This window comes from Schistocerca cancellata, chromosome 4, assembly GCF_023864275.1.
Source record: "Schistocerca cancellata isolate TAMUIC-IGC-003103 chromosome 4, iqSchCanc2.1, whole genome shotgun sequence".
Classification (NCBI taxonomy): Eukaryota; Metazoa; Arthropoda; class Insecta; order Orthoptera; family Acrididae; genus Schistocerca; species Schistocerca cancellata.
In genome coordinates, this window is record NC_064629.1 from 855,201,009 (window position 1) to 855,215,238 (window position 14,230).

The window sequence follows — 14,230 nt, forward strand, 5'->3', positions numbered from 1 at the left end:
ACTCTGATCTTTTATTTTCAGTTTATGTGTCAAACTCTTATTTAAAAAAAAAAAAGGACAAAAAGATGGTAGAGCACTTGCCCTCGAAAGGCAAAGGTCCCGAGTTCGAGTCTCGGTCGGAAAAAAAGTGGTTATCGCGCGTGGATGTTATACATAAAGACACGGGTTCGCACACGGATGGGAGTAATTTTTTTTTCCGCTTCATATATACAGCACGTTCTGAAACATTGTTATTCGTGTAAGTTAAGATTTTTCTGCAATATTACTTACATGTAAGAGCGCACTTCCTCAGTAATGATTTCGTGATTTCTGTGTGTTTAAAATACGAAATATGAAATTGTTGGAGATGAAATTGCTGTGAGTGAAACAACCGACAGTGACCTTTATATGTTTTCTTGTCAGAAATAATTCACCATTTTTTCCGAATATGTAGCGATTTCCGAGTATGCGGTTAGACAGGAATCTAAGAGCACAACTTCAATTACTGGGAATGTAACTAGTAGCAGTCATCTTTATAATCTTGCTTGTCACAAGTCTTTATCTGCGATCGAATCCTCAACAACAGTAGACAGAGATGAAAGATCTCTGCCGTAATATTTATAGACTGTAGCACCATATACGAAACATTTTCATCCATGAGATGCATGTTACAAACTTCGAAGAACTGCAGGAGCTCTCGAAAACGTGTTTTTTGAGTTTTGTTTCTAAGTCCGAAATCGTTGACGTATCATATAGGGAAATGGGCTACTTAATCATTTGGATCTCTCGGAGCGAGCTATAACCACATTCTGTTTATCTTCTTTTTCTTTGAAACTCTCAATCAGTTTTTCGGGTGTTTTTACAGATGTATCAGTGCAATGTGGTACTACACACTATTCCTAACTCATTTTCCGAAACCTAAAATCCAAAACACGATGTCAGTGTGAATGAGAATAAGATGACATAATGCGGATTTTACGACAATCTGCAGAATACAGTCAAAAACGATATCGTTACTATGCATGCATGGAAACATGTGGTCAGGAAAACTAAAAATTTCTACGCATTCTAACTGAGAATCATGGAAATAGATGAAACTTCCTGGCAGATTAAAACTGTGTGCCGGAACGAGACTCAAACTCAGGACCTTTGCCTTTCGCGGGCACGTGCTCTACCAATTGAGCTACCCAAGCACGACTCACGTCCGGTCCTCACAGCTTTACTTCTGCTAGTACCTCGTCTCCTACCTTCCAAACTTTACAGAAGCTTTCCTGCGAACCTAGCAGAACTAGTACTCCTGAAAGAAAGGATATTGCGGAGACATGGCTTAGCCACAGCCTGGGGGATGTTTCCAGAATGAGATTTTCACTCTGCAGCTTTCTGGAAAATCCCCAAGGCTGTGGCTAAGCCATGTCTCCGCAATATCCTTTCTTTCAGGAGTGCTAGTTCTGCTAGGTTTCGCAGGAGAGCTTCTGTAAAGTTTGGAAGGTAGGAGACGAGGTACTGGCAGAAGTAAAGCTGTGACGACGGGGCGTGAGTCGTGCTTGGGTAGCTCAGTTGGTCGTGGTTAGCGTGAGCAGCTGCGGAACGAAAGGTCCTTGGGTCAAGTCTTCCTTCGAGTGAAAAGTTTATTGCGATGCTCCCAAAGGCGCACTCGACTTTTGGTCCCTATTGATGACGACACATGCAGCTTTCAGCCGCCACCCGAAGTACAGAACTCGTTTCGCAAATTATTTAGGTTCATTATTTGCGGATCCTCCTGCTCACTGGGGCGTTCCGGGTATGAGACGCTGAAAATGAAGAAGAATGCTGGAGCATATTGATCCTCTACGGACGGAATAGGGGCGAACCCCTCCCAACAGACGAGAAGACGACTCGGACGCACGACTACGGGAGTTGTAGGATCTTTCTTTGTAATGAAACAAAAATAAATCTATATAAAAATGTTATAAAAATTAAATAAATAAATAAATAAATAAATAAATAAAACAACATCGACAAACCCCCTACATCCTCTTCCTGATCCTTCGATCCTCGAACTCGAACACGTTGCTTGGGCGTGGTGGCGGGATGGCCAGGCTTCGGGTGTCGACCCCTGCCCTACCCGTCGTCCTGCTCCTGCAGCGGTTCATTAGATTAAAAAAAAAAAAGTTGGTAGAGCACTTGCTCGCTAAAGGCAAAGGTCCCGAGTTCGAGTCTCGGTCCGGCACACAGTTTTCATCTGTCTGGAAGTTTCATAACAGCGCACACTCCGCTGCAGAGTGAAAATCTCATTATGGAAATGAATATACCGCGCCTGATACCGTTAAGGAGAAGTGGGCACGTCAGCTCGATGTGTGGGGCGGCGGATGGAAATTATTGTTGGTTTATAAATGTGCAATGTAATGTAGAAAAGATGCATTTCCCGGCCGATTAACCATATGTGAGGCGGCGGGTGGAATTAATTGTCGTTAAATGTTCCTATTATTTATGCAGTCTTTTGCTGTTCTCAACACTGGCTCTCTAACTACAATATTGGCAGCCAGAAAGTGATTAACAAAACGTGAAGCCTGTAATTAGAATTCCTAGTGCCCACTTCATCTGAGAAATACATTTATAGCTACAGCTTATAGCTCTGAGGAATTAGGAGATTGTCTGGGATTCATAAAAAAAAAAAACGATTCTCTCTAAAATGTTCACTATATTCTGAAAGTCACAGACCAAAAAGAATCCACACAAGCCAACTACCAGAGCAGTTCAGAGTCTAATGCGCTGATGCAACTATAACTGTTCAAACCAAATGTTTAAGTGAATGCTCACCATAATTTGATAATAATGTTCTTCAAACGCCACGCTAAATAATGGTAGAATGTCTATCCCGCGGCAGCACGTGAAAATACGACATACGCAAACTGAAGATAGATCATTAAAGTCATCCCAGAATTAACACTTCACTCGAAAACGATTTCATGGTTACTCGTATCCCGAGTAACTTATTACGGCATCCGAGGCTGTTTATAGCAATGATACCGACGCGACGCGACTCCCGGCATAGGTGGTGTGCTATTCAGCGTCTGGAGAGAACTGGGGCCTTCTGCTCTCCCGCAGCGTTCTTATATATAAAGCCGCGGTGCGGACGGCAAAGGGAACGCCTGATCAAAATTGCTCTCCCGACTAGCCGCTGGGCTAGTAATGCACCACTTTAAGTTATCGAATAAATCATTGCTTCCTTTGCTGACGGCCGATGAAGCTCACAATTTAAATGTGCAATCAGCACACAGGTAAGTAATCATAATAAAAGTCTGACGTGGCTAAGTCAAATATTTTGGGCGAGAGAATTAATTACACTACATGCAGTAGACGAGCTCTGAACTTGCCCTTTGGAGATACGCTATCGCTATAGTTTTATAGTTATTCAATTGAAACTTCTCACATCTTTATGATTATAGCGGATCTCCCTTCTTAAATTTAAACATCCTAGCCTTATTTATTCACCTACTTAATCTATCTTGCTTCCTTAATTTCTAAGACAAAAACCAGAAAATCATGAATTTCAACAAAAATTTTAATTTGCGAGATCCAGACTACTGTTTCTACTAAATTATTATGAAAAAGGAATCTAAATATAAATTTTTAAGTTTGTAGCTCTTTTCTGCTGCGCCAATAATTTTTACAGAAAAACATCCAAATTTCGAAAATGGTTAAGTTATTGAACTGATATTCAACACATATTGATTTAGTATTACTCCTGACATGCTAGAAACGTTTCAGGTTATATACTTGATTTTTAAAGTATTGCGCAACATTTATGACGTCAGAGCTAGTTACAGCGGACTAGGCTGGCACACAATGGAAAGACTGATGTGAATTTTATACGGCGTGAGTAGGCTGCTTCCCTACAGATGGAATGCGGCGTCATGCGTTACGGCAACGTAAACGCAATTTTCGGTACTACGAAGGATAGCGCGCCTGTGCTAGCCGCCTTGTGTACGTGGCGCTGTCCGTGCTGCAGTGCGCATGCGCGGATGTGCGGCCGCTTGCTTTTGATTGGCTTGCGCGAAGCGAACCGACAACAGTGCTTCGGTTCTCTAGACCTGAACGGTATCACTACCGAAATGCATACTGAATAAAGATGGGAGTTTAATTCGAGTACTAGACCGTTCGGTGCTCTTGAGTACCGAAACGATCGGCACAATGGCGGAAAGATAAAGAATAGGCACCCACGTAGGCTATCTTCGTTGCCAAACGATGCTGCGTAAGTCCGAAATGCGTTATAGTTTGGAAGGTTTCTTATATCAGGCTTCACATAATTGCTTTCCATTGTTACTTGAAAGTTGTAAACACGTTTCGATAAATACTAACTAAACCATTTGTGGGAAAAATTACACAAAGTCACATACATGTAATATACGTAAGCAGAGCCGATGTCTCGATATTTAATGATCTTTAAACTCTTATTTGCAAAATATTCTCTCAAAATACGTGTTATTTTTAACACGTATTTTGAGAGAATATTGACCGAAAACTTTTTTTTGGATGTATTCATTCACAGTAACAACCTAACCTAATCATATTTCTAACAAATGAAAATAGTCTATTATGAACTCACTTTCCAACCGGATGCGTCCTCTGGTGATTCTTTAGTAACACAATCACTAAATAAAAAGCTAAAACCGCTAAATATGTTTAAAATAACAAATTATAGGTGTACATAAACCGCAGCTCACTGATTGACAGGGCCACACCGAAATCCAAAACCTCTCGGTACAATTGTCGTAAAATCGGTGGGAGGACCTTTCAGTAAGAGGTCTCAGAAGCTTACTGAATAGGATATTTCCATAAAGAACCGAAAATGACGTCACTACCGAAACGAACCAACTACACCGATCGATATGAAGGATATAGAATAGGACTCCTGGCCGTACACCAACTCCCCTCATTGGTGAAGATTCCTCAAGAGCCGCGGCCCCCACGCCGCAAATATGGCGCCTCTATAGGCGGAACTCGATGAGTTTATCAGCGGACAGATAACCAATCAATCTTCATCTCCTATGTTAGCTGCGGTTTCTGTGAGACTCAAAGGGCATCATTCTCTCCGGTTCAAGACACAGACAGAATGGGGACATGACCGAACAATTTGAGCTCCTAAGCTGGATTATTAATACCCTTATAGCTACGCTTCTGTAGTCCTGCCGTCTGTCTGCTGAGCTGAGTGGTAACGTGTTTGCCTACCATTCAGCTGGCCTGGGCTCGATTCCTGGCTGGGTTGGAGATTCTCGTCGCTAGTGACCTGGTTTTTGTGTTGGCCTCTTCATTCCATCTTCATAGCCAACACGGAAGTCGCCTAGTGTGGTGTCATTTGAAATAAGACTTCCAATACGGCGGCCGAACTTCCCCAGATGGGGCTTCCCGGCCGTCAAACGCCACACGATCATGTCATTTTTTTTTTTGTAGTCCTGCCAGGAGAGCGTGTCGAATAGTTTTGCCATATACTTGTTCTGTCAGTTTTTTCTAACTCGCCCTGGGCCGAGCACCAGTCGCTAGTTTCGGTTAAATTTGCAGCATGTGATTTTGCTTTTCTAGGAAGCACGCAAGTGCTTAGAGCTACAAAATGTTATATCATTCTTTGTCACATTGTGTTGCAACAGTAGCGATTTCTGCGCCTTGGCTGTGGCCGATGTCGCAAGCCCAGTCTGTATGCATTGTTTTGACACAATGTTAACAACAGTTCCCACTGGCTTATTTAATTAGCACATCGCCAGAGCCAGTCTCTACTGCCTGGCCGATGTTCGAAAAACTGAGAACAGAAATTACAATTTGTGCCCCGAAATTTTTGCGACCTGCTACCTACTATCATGTCCGGAGACTGTAGCGTAGCCGGGAGGTGACTTGTATAACATGAGCGGTGGCATCAGTTGACCCAAACGCAGCTATCTGTTAGACTGCCCATGGGCGCCTACATTTTTTAAAATTTGTTTGTTTTTAAATAAATTACGTTTCTGTCCTATGGGAGGGAAATTGCTTAGAGGGCAGTTTATCGATGTTCTGTGTGTGTTGACTTTTTTCGTCATTATTATTTATTTGTCTTCTTTAATTTTATAGTGCCCAGATCTTCAAGGTTCACTCAGTAGTGATATCACATGCTAATAATAGAGGGGCGAATTTCTAGCAGACTTTGTACTTAGTTGTTGCGGTATGCTAATTGTTTAACGCGTGCTTTCTGTGAATTTGTTGACATGTCACACTAATATTTGTTTAACGGGGGATAGAGCTTTATTCGTTTAAGTATCACACAATGCTCATTGTCTTAGCATGTATTTACATATACTTTTGAGTGGAAACGTGGGTATTTGTAGAATAACTGTAAAACTACAGCAAATTACTACGGGATGGACAGAAAACAGTCACTATATCATTAATTTAATTTAATTCAGAAACGTGCCTGCCGCATAACGTAACATGAAAATGTTGTGAGTCATAAATTATATTATTCACCACAGTCTTTTTGAATATGCCATGACATAATTAAGTTTTAGTAATTCAGCTACACACTAACCACACAGTGTACTGTCAGAGTGCCTTATCGCTTAAATTACATAAATATATATCGCCATTTTTCAGAATATGCCATGGCGTCATTAAAGTATAGTAATTCAGCGCCAACTTTAATGTCGAAGTTCCTTACCTGATAAATTATGGTAACACTAGATGCCAATTTCTTAGTAGGAGAATTCTGTTGCTGATTATCCTCTCACTACGGCGAACGGTCCACGAATAACGAGGCTCGTGTTACTGAACTAGAGAGAGCGTGAGGAGAGGGAAGAAGTTCCTTCCTTTCTAATGTGTTCGCTTTGGCTTTGAGAGAAAGGGAATTGGGAGAATAGAGGAGTAGGATGACCTTTATTATCCCTCCAATTTTATCACACAGAAATGCTCAAGATGAATGGATAGAGTACCAGGTTACATCGTGACCTTTAATGTACGATATATAATTGACCGACATTCGTGCGCATGGAGGCGTTCCCCTAGGTGATCTTGAAGATGAAGGCCAGTTGCCTCTGGTGCACGGACAGAGTTCCCAGAAACCTTATCACCAAAAGTGACTTTCCGGTAACATCATTATCTTGTGCGAATCTCACATTGCTACCCTGATACCAGATCTCTATGTACGTATATTAATTGAAGTCGCGTCTTCGCGTCCGTCTGTACGCCCAGGCTAATCTCAGCAACTACTGTAGCGTATTTGATCCGGTTTTGACTAATATATACACTGATTCACATTTTTGTAAATTTATAAGTATTTCGTACAAGTTGTCTTAATTATGATAAAGTTAAGTTGTGAAAACGACGCCATTACCACCTACTGAACAGCTGCGGTAGCTCCAGAGAGCAGTGGCGTGTGTGAGAGCAGAAAGCGTAATCTAGCTCACAATTGCTGTGCTTGTCTAGCTGTATTGCATTTTCAGAAACTCGAAAGGTTATAAAAACGAATGCCAGTGGGGTCACTTTTCTCCTCACTCTGCCTTTTAAGCTAGCATTCCTCTCTCAATTATCTGGAGATGCGGCTGAAACGAATGGTGACTCGGATTCCACGTTAGACTGTAGTTCTCATTTTCCAGGTTGTATAACTGGTTGGGGACTTGTATGTAGCCTAAGTGACATCCAGTTCAGTGCAACCGTGTCAGACCAATTGTGTAGCGAAAAAATATGCGAATCCGAAAACTGTGAGCTTCCATTCCTTACGCATGAAATAAAACGCAGCATGGGATGCAGCTTTCCTTCGTTGATATAAAAGAAGTTTTACAGCAGCGCAGCATATGGCTGAATATCCCGCTTTCTTCTTTCCTTGAGTCAAACATACATGTGAACACAATTCTCTGCATGGTGGGGAGATTTTTGTTTGGATACTTTTAAATTATGCATAACACTGGTAAATGAATCTCCACTTGCAAGAAAGAGATTTAGGCCTTTTGCAGATTGTAAAGACAAAGGTACAATCTTTTTTAATGGGATTCAGAAATTTCTTGCTGATGAACATACAAAATTTCGAAATGCTTCTACAGATGGTTGAGGCTCGTATTTCACAATATGGTGACTATTTAAGAACGCCAATTTCTGCTTCCCTGACATTAGTAATCACAATTCGGAGTCTTAAATCACTGCAAATTCTTCGAACAACGGGCAGTGAGTTACTCAGCTTTAAAGTGTTCCGACAAATATGACCAATAACGAATGATAAGCACCTCTTCATCAGGCTGTGATGCGAGATTATAATCTGAAATAGTCAAATACATTGACCAATACTCCCTTGTAACAGTCTGAGAACAGTTGCATAGCGAAAAATCAAAGCGAATACAGAATATGTGGTGCTTTATTTTTTATGATTCAAGTTAAAAATTTTCCGGAAAACTACTTCAGCACCTTTGGTTGGTGTACATACAGTACGTTTTTTCAGCAGTGCAACAGATGACTCAACTTTCGGCATTCTGCCTTCCCTGAATCAAACCTAGATGGGGACACGATTCTTTGCAATACAGAGTCTACGACAAGACATTGCGACAATGAGTGTCAACAATGCGTCACAGTGACAAGGAAGTAACCAAAGAGGCGGTCCGAGAGGCCGCATAATCCCTATCACCTAAGTAAAATAATTACACATGACTTAGTTGCCTTCTAGTACAATTCAAAGGTATTTTGATTTTTAATTATACGACGAAAATGGGATACGCCCTGTCGATAGTGAACATAACTATCGTCAAATTTAAACCATCGATATACAAATAGCACTATTAGCTGTCGCCTACGCCTGCTTTAGCCGAGGCCAACTACTGTACATTGTTGGCCTTACTTGCGCTCAGTTCTTGTTTTGTTGCTTGCAGTTAAATTTAATGTAAGTGCTGTCGTTTATTGTTTTTGTGCTGTGTGCGATTGTGATAGTTTCTAGTTATGGATAAGTTTGTAACAAGAAAGAAGAGAAAAACTCATTCTGATTCGTCGTCTAGCGTTATGGTATGTTAAAAATATGTACACACTACCGTAACCGTTTAATTATCTATCTATAGCAGTCTAATGTTTGCACTGGAGTCGTTATTTGGAGACTGGTAGAACTCTGCGATTGGAATACTTCAGTATTTCACAAGGCAGTCGAGCGGTAAACATCATTACAAATAACATTAAATGCACTTGGATTTGTCTGTGTCGCCCATAAATCGCATTGATCTACAAAAATGCAGCAAAAACTATGATGGTTGCAGTTTTTCAAAAATTTTGCTCAAAATTCTATCATTAGTAGTCCAAATGGGAAAATATCACCCTATCTTGTCACACGGCAGTACTCAATTTAGAAAACCAGTTGCCGGCCGGAGTGGCCGAGCGGTTCTAGGCGCTACAGTCTGGAGCCGCGCGACCGTTACGGTCGCAGGTTCGAATCCTGCCTCGGGCATGGATGTCTGTGATGTCCTTAGGTTAGTTAGGTTTAAGTAGTTCTAAGTTCTAGGGGACTGATGACCTCAGAAATTAAGTCCCATAGTGCTCATAGCCATTTGAACCATCTGAAAACCAGTTCCGATTCAGAACTACGGGGATAGGTTTATGGACAGCTGAAGGGGTCGGCCTATGTGATTACAGCACATTCTATAGTCCGTTCGTTTCTAAACGATTTTTCCAGCGGGCTGCTTGAATTTGTCCGAACCAACTGGAGCCTACATCTCCCTATCCTGTTACGACCAAAACCTATTTACTCTCTTCTCATATATTAATAACTGAAGCCAGGAATTAAAACGGGCATGCAATCTTGCACTATCAGATGACAAAACATGAGACGACCAAAAAGAATTCCATCTTTTGTTGTCATGCAATCTACAAGTTTTAGTAAGAGAGAAATATTCTACTTTGAAATGTGTTATTCGTAATATCTTTGGAACTGTCAGCCTAACTATTATAACTGTAACGTACTCGTAAATAAATGTTATGTAAACGACAACGTATGCCGTACATCAGAGAAGGGTTCATTAGCATCAACAACTGTATAACCGTATCATCATGGACAAATACAAACTCATTTAGGAAGTCGCACACGTTAGAAGTCTAGTAGAAATCAATGCGTGAATCAATGTTAAGATACCAAAACTATAGCTCATAGAATCTGTGTATTCCGTTTTGTTTTATAAATAAACCAGCTCGAGTTCCCTGCGTTGCACAGGTATGTATTTACGCCAGTCTTGTGCTAGTCCATCTCCCTCTTTCCCCCTCTCTCTGTCCATCCGTATTACTGGCGCTCAATGTCCACGTCGTCCATGCCCCATTCTGTCCATATCCTCCTCTCTCTCTCTCTGTCAGCCTGCTCTACACTTCTGCCCACGTGCTCCTTCTCCCACTGTCCATCTCCTCTTCCCCTTCCATCTCCTCCTCAACCCTTTTCCTTTGCATCTCCTCTCCTTTCCTTTCTGTGCCCATCTCCAAGTCTCCCCTGTCTCTGTCCATCGCCTCCTCTTTCCTTTTCCTGTCATCTCCTTCTCACCCCTCTCTCTGTCTATTCCCACCTATCTCTGTCCGTTTCCTCCTCTTTCTGTCTATGCCTATCTCCTCCTTCCCCCTCGCTGTCTGTCCATCTCCTCGACCTCCTTCTTCTCTCCACGTTATCGTACTCACAACAATAGGAGGTTGGTGGTTCAAACCCTAAAGTATTTCTTTCCGCATTGAAAATAATTTCTGTACCAAATCTGATTGGAATCGGTCCAGGGGTTTAGGATGGGGTTTTTACCCTTGGCTCTGCTCGCATATGCACATATCAGATATATTTTACACATATTTAACGCATATTTAACGCATATTTGTACACAAATTTCAACTGTATGTCTAGCGCATTTCGCCCTGCAGTTTTATTTTCAGGCAGCTCAACGTTTATGGCGTAGTATCTCCCCAACTATGTGCTGTACAATGATAAAATTTTGCAGGTACATCCAGTAGTGTAAATCTAGAGACGTAAGGATGAGGAGATGGACAGACAGCAAGAGGGAAGGAGACAAACACAGATAGGAGGATGAGATGGATAAAGATGGGGGAAGGGGAAATGGACAGTGACAGTGGAAAGGAGGAGGTGGACAGAGAAAGGATAGAGGAGCAGATGGACAGTGACAGGGCCATGAAGAGACAGACACAGAGATGGGGAGAGGAGGAAATGAAGAGAGAGAAGAGGAGCAGGAGTCAGACAGAGGAAGGGAAGAGGAGGAGATGGACAGTGAGGTGGGGGGGGGGGGAGAGGCAGCAGGAGATGGACAGAGAGAGGGGTAAGCTAACGAAGAGAGGTGGAGGAGAATATGCAATTAGAGGGGAGAGAAGAAGGTAGACATTAGAAATCGGAATAAATAAATACCAGGTCAATGCCGTGAACAGATATGTTATACTTTGTTAGGGAAAGATTTTCTTGCTCAGTTTCTTAGAAGATATATTATTTGTATGGAAGGCCTACCAAAAGCAAATTATGTACATAAAATTAAAAACAAATAAAGTTTTTATTTCAGAATAAATGAAAAAAATTTTCAAAGTGGACCCCCATCACCTTTGTCAAATTTCTGGCTACGTCCTTGACAGTGACTACTATGCTTCATAAGAGATGTGCTGTAACACGAGCGGAACATGTAGATCATGTGTGTTTTTTCAAATTTTTTTTTGTTATTTGCGCCACGTCAGCCGACATCCTATACATACTGAACCACTCACACACACATACACCCATGATCCGTGTACAGTATTTATGTTGGTTATAAACAACAACTTATGACGTGATATGCTCCCATCATTACCGTGTGATGTCACTCGCAACGCCAATTCAGTATGGAACACGTAACATTCAAGCCTTCACTCAACTTTTCTACCGTGCACTGCTTGCATCGTGTAAGTTATATGAAAGGGTTGATTTTCAGTTACTTAACACTGTTCTCTGAATTTTATTCATAATTCTACGCTGTGGCCTGCAAACAAAATACGATACGCCAGTAAAGTCGCCTGGGGACGCAAGTGGACTATAAGATCAATACGCGAATAGTTTTTCCAAGATAGTGCGCAATCTTGCTTGTTTATGTAATTGATATATGAATTCGAAACTATTCAGTCTAATGCAGTATCTTGTTTGTACTCTATTCAAGTTACTCATAAAAATGTAAATTATAGAGTGAACCGGTTCAATAACAGAATTAAAATGAAAATATAAACTTTGGCACGCATTCGTTGTTGTTCAAAGGACAGAGGACTCTAAACTTCCTGGCATATTAAAACTGTGTGCACCGACCGAGCCAGCCTGAGTGGCCGAGCGGTTAAAGGCGCTACAGTCTGGAACCGCACGACCGCTACGGTCGCAGGTTCGAATCCTGCCTCGGGCATGGATGTGTGTGATGTCCTCAGGTTAGTTAGGTTTAAGTAGTTCTAAGTTCTAGGGGACTTATGACCACAGCAGTTGAGTCCCAAAGCGCTCAGAGCCATTTGAACCATTTGCACCGACCGAGACTCGAACTCGGGACCTTTGCCTTACGCAGGCAAGTGCTCTACCATCTGAGCTACCGAAGCGCGACTCACGCCCGGTCCTCACAGCTTCCTTCTGCCAGTATCTGCCAGTGAAGCTGTGAGGACCGGGCGTGAGTCGTGCTTCGGTAGCTCAGATGGTAGAGCACTTGCCCGCGAAAGGCAAAGGTCCCGAGTTCGAGTCTCGGTCGGTGCACACAGTTTTAATCTGCCAGGAAGTTTCGTATCAGCGCACACTCCGCTGCAGAGTGAAAATCTCATTCTGGACAGAGGACTCGTTTGCTCGAATATGCATACGCGCTCATTTGTCTGCAGGGCAAGTTATGGATTCCGGATTTGGGGATTACTGAAGCTGTCCTCGACCCTGCAAATTTTGTGTCAGGGCGAAATAATCGAATTCTTGGTGTAGATCGGTACTGTAGTTATGGAAACAAAAGTAAGGATACTTATGTCAGTAATATCGGAACGCCTCTGGTCATAAATGACGCTATCTGTTAGCTCGCAGTAAATTTCGGACGGCTTGAAAAGTTTTCTTGTTGAGACTGAAACTTAATTTGTAGTTTTCACATTCTTGCCAGAAGAAATTCGCGCCTGCTTAATAACGCGCATGTTAATCAACAAAAGCGTCGGTAATGCTTCAGGACGGCTGTGAGGGAAGGCGAAGGCATTCGCTTGGCAGTTAATTAAGCACTCGCCAGCTCCGCCTTGTTTCTAATTTCCCACCCGCCGTCTTTCTACTAAATGACCTGCACGCTGCCGCGCCAGGGCTGAAATGGTACCTTAATAAGGACGCGCTCATTTTTAACTCATTTTCACCTGAAACTACTGCTAAGTTAACCGCCACGCTGGTAGAAGTTGTATAAAGGAATGAGGACCCTCCTTCGTTAATTTCCTCCTATACTACACTACTGGCCATTAAAATTGCTACACAACGAAGATGACGCGCTACAGACGCGAAATTTAACCGACACGAAGAAGATGCTGTGATATGCAAATGATTAGCTTTTCAGAGCATTCCCACAAGGTTTGCGCCGGTGGCGACGCCTACAACGTGCTGACATGAGGAAAGTTTCTAACCGATTTCTCATACACAAACAGCAGGCGACCGGCGTTGCCGGGTGAAACGTTGTTGCGATGCCTCGTGTAGGGAGGAAAAATGCGTACCATCACGTTTCCGACTTTGATAAAGGTCGGATTGTAACTTATCGCGATTGCTGTTTATCGTATCGTGATACTGCTGCTCGCGTTGGTCGAGATCCAATGATTGTTAGCAGAATATGGAATCGTTGGGTTCAGGAGGGTAATACGGAATGCCGTGCTGGATCCCAACGGCCTCGTATCGTTAGCAGTCGAGATGACAGGCATCTTATCCGCATGGCTGTAACGGATCGTGCAGCCACGTCTCGATCCCTGAGTCAATAGATGGGGACGTTTGCAAGACAACAACCATCTGCACGAACAGTTCGACGACGTTCGCAGCAGCATGGACTATCAGATCGGAGACCATGGCTGCGGTTACCCTTGACTCTGCATCACAGACAGGAGAACCTGCGATGGTGTACTCAACGACGAACCTGGGTGCACGAATGGCAAAACGTCATTTTTTCGGATCAATTCAGGTTCTGTTTACAGCATCATGATAGTCGCATCCTAGTGCTTGGCGACATCGCGGTGAACGCACATTGGAAGCGTGTATTCGTCGTCGCCATACTAGCGTCTCACCCAGAGTGATGGTATGGGATGCCATTGGTTA

General features: G+C 42.6%; 3 non-coding genes across 3 annotated transcripts; 2 read left to right on the top strand and 1 right to left on the bottom strand.

The window, feature by feature from the left end:
• The first annotated feature begins 12,254 nt into the window (after nt 1-12,254).
• On the top strand, nt 12,255-12,338 carry Trnas-gga (transfer RNA serine (anticodon GGA)). Its single transcript is given in 2 exon segments — nt 12,255-12,294; nt 12,304-12,338. It is a non-coding gene; the product is annotated as a tRNA-Ser (tRNA).
• Nucleotides 12,339-12,448: 110 nt separating this feature from the next.
• On the bottom strand, nt 12,449-12,522 carry Trnat-cgu (transfer RNA threonine (anticodon CGU)). The gene has a single exon. It is a non-coding gene; the product is annotated as a tRNA-Thr (tRNA).
• A 77-nt stretch (nt 12,523-12,599) lies between these two features.
• On the top strand, nt 12,600-12,673 carry Trnas-cga (transfer RNA serine (anticodon CGA)). Its single transcript has one exon. It is a non-coding gene; the product is annotated as a tRNA-Ser (tRNA).
• The last annotated feature ends 1,557 nt before the right edge of the window (nt 12,674-14,230 follow it).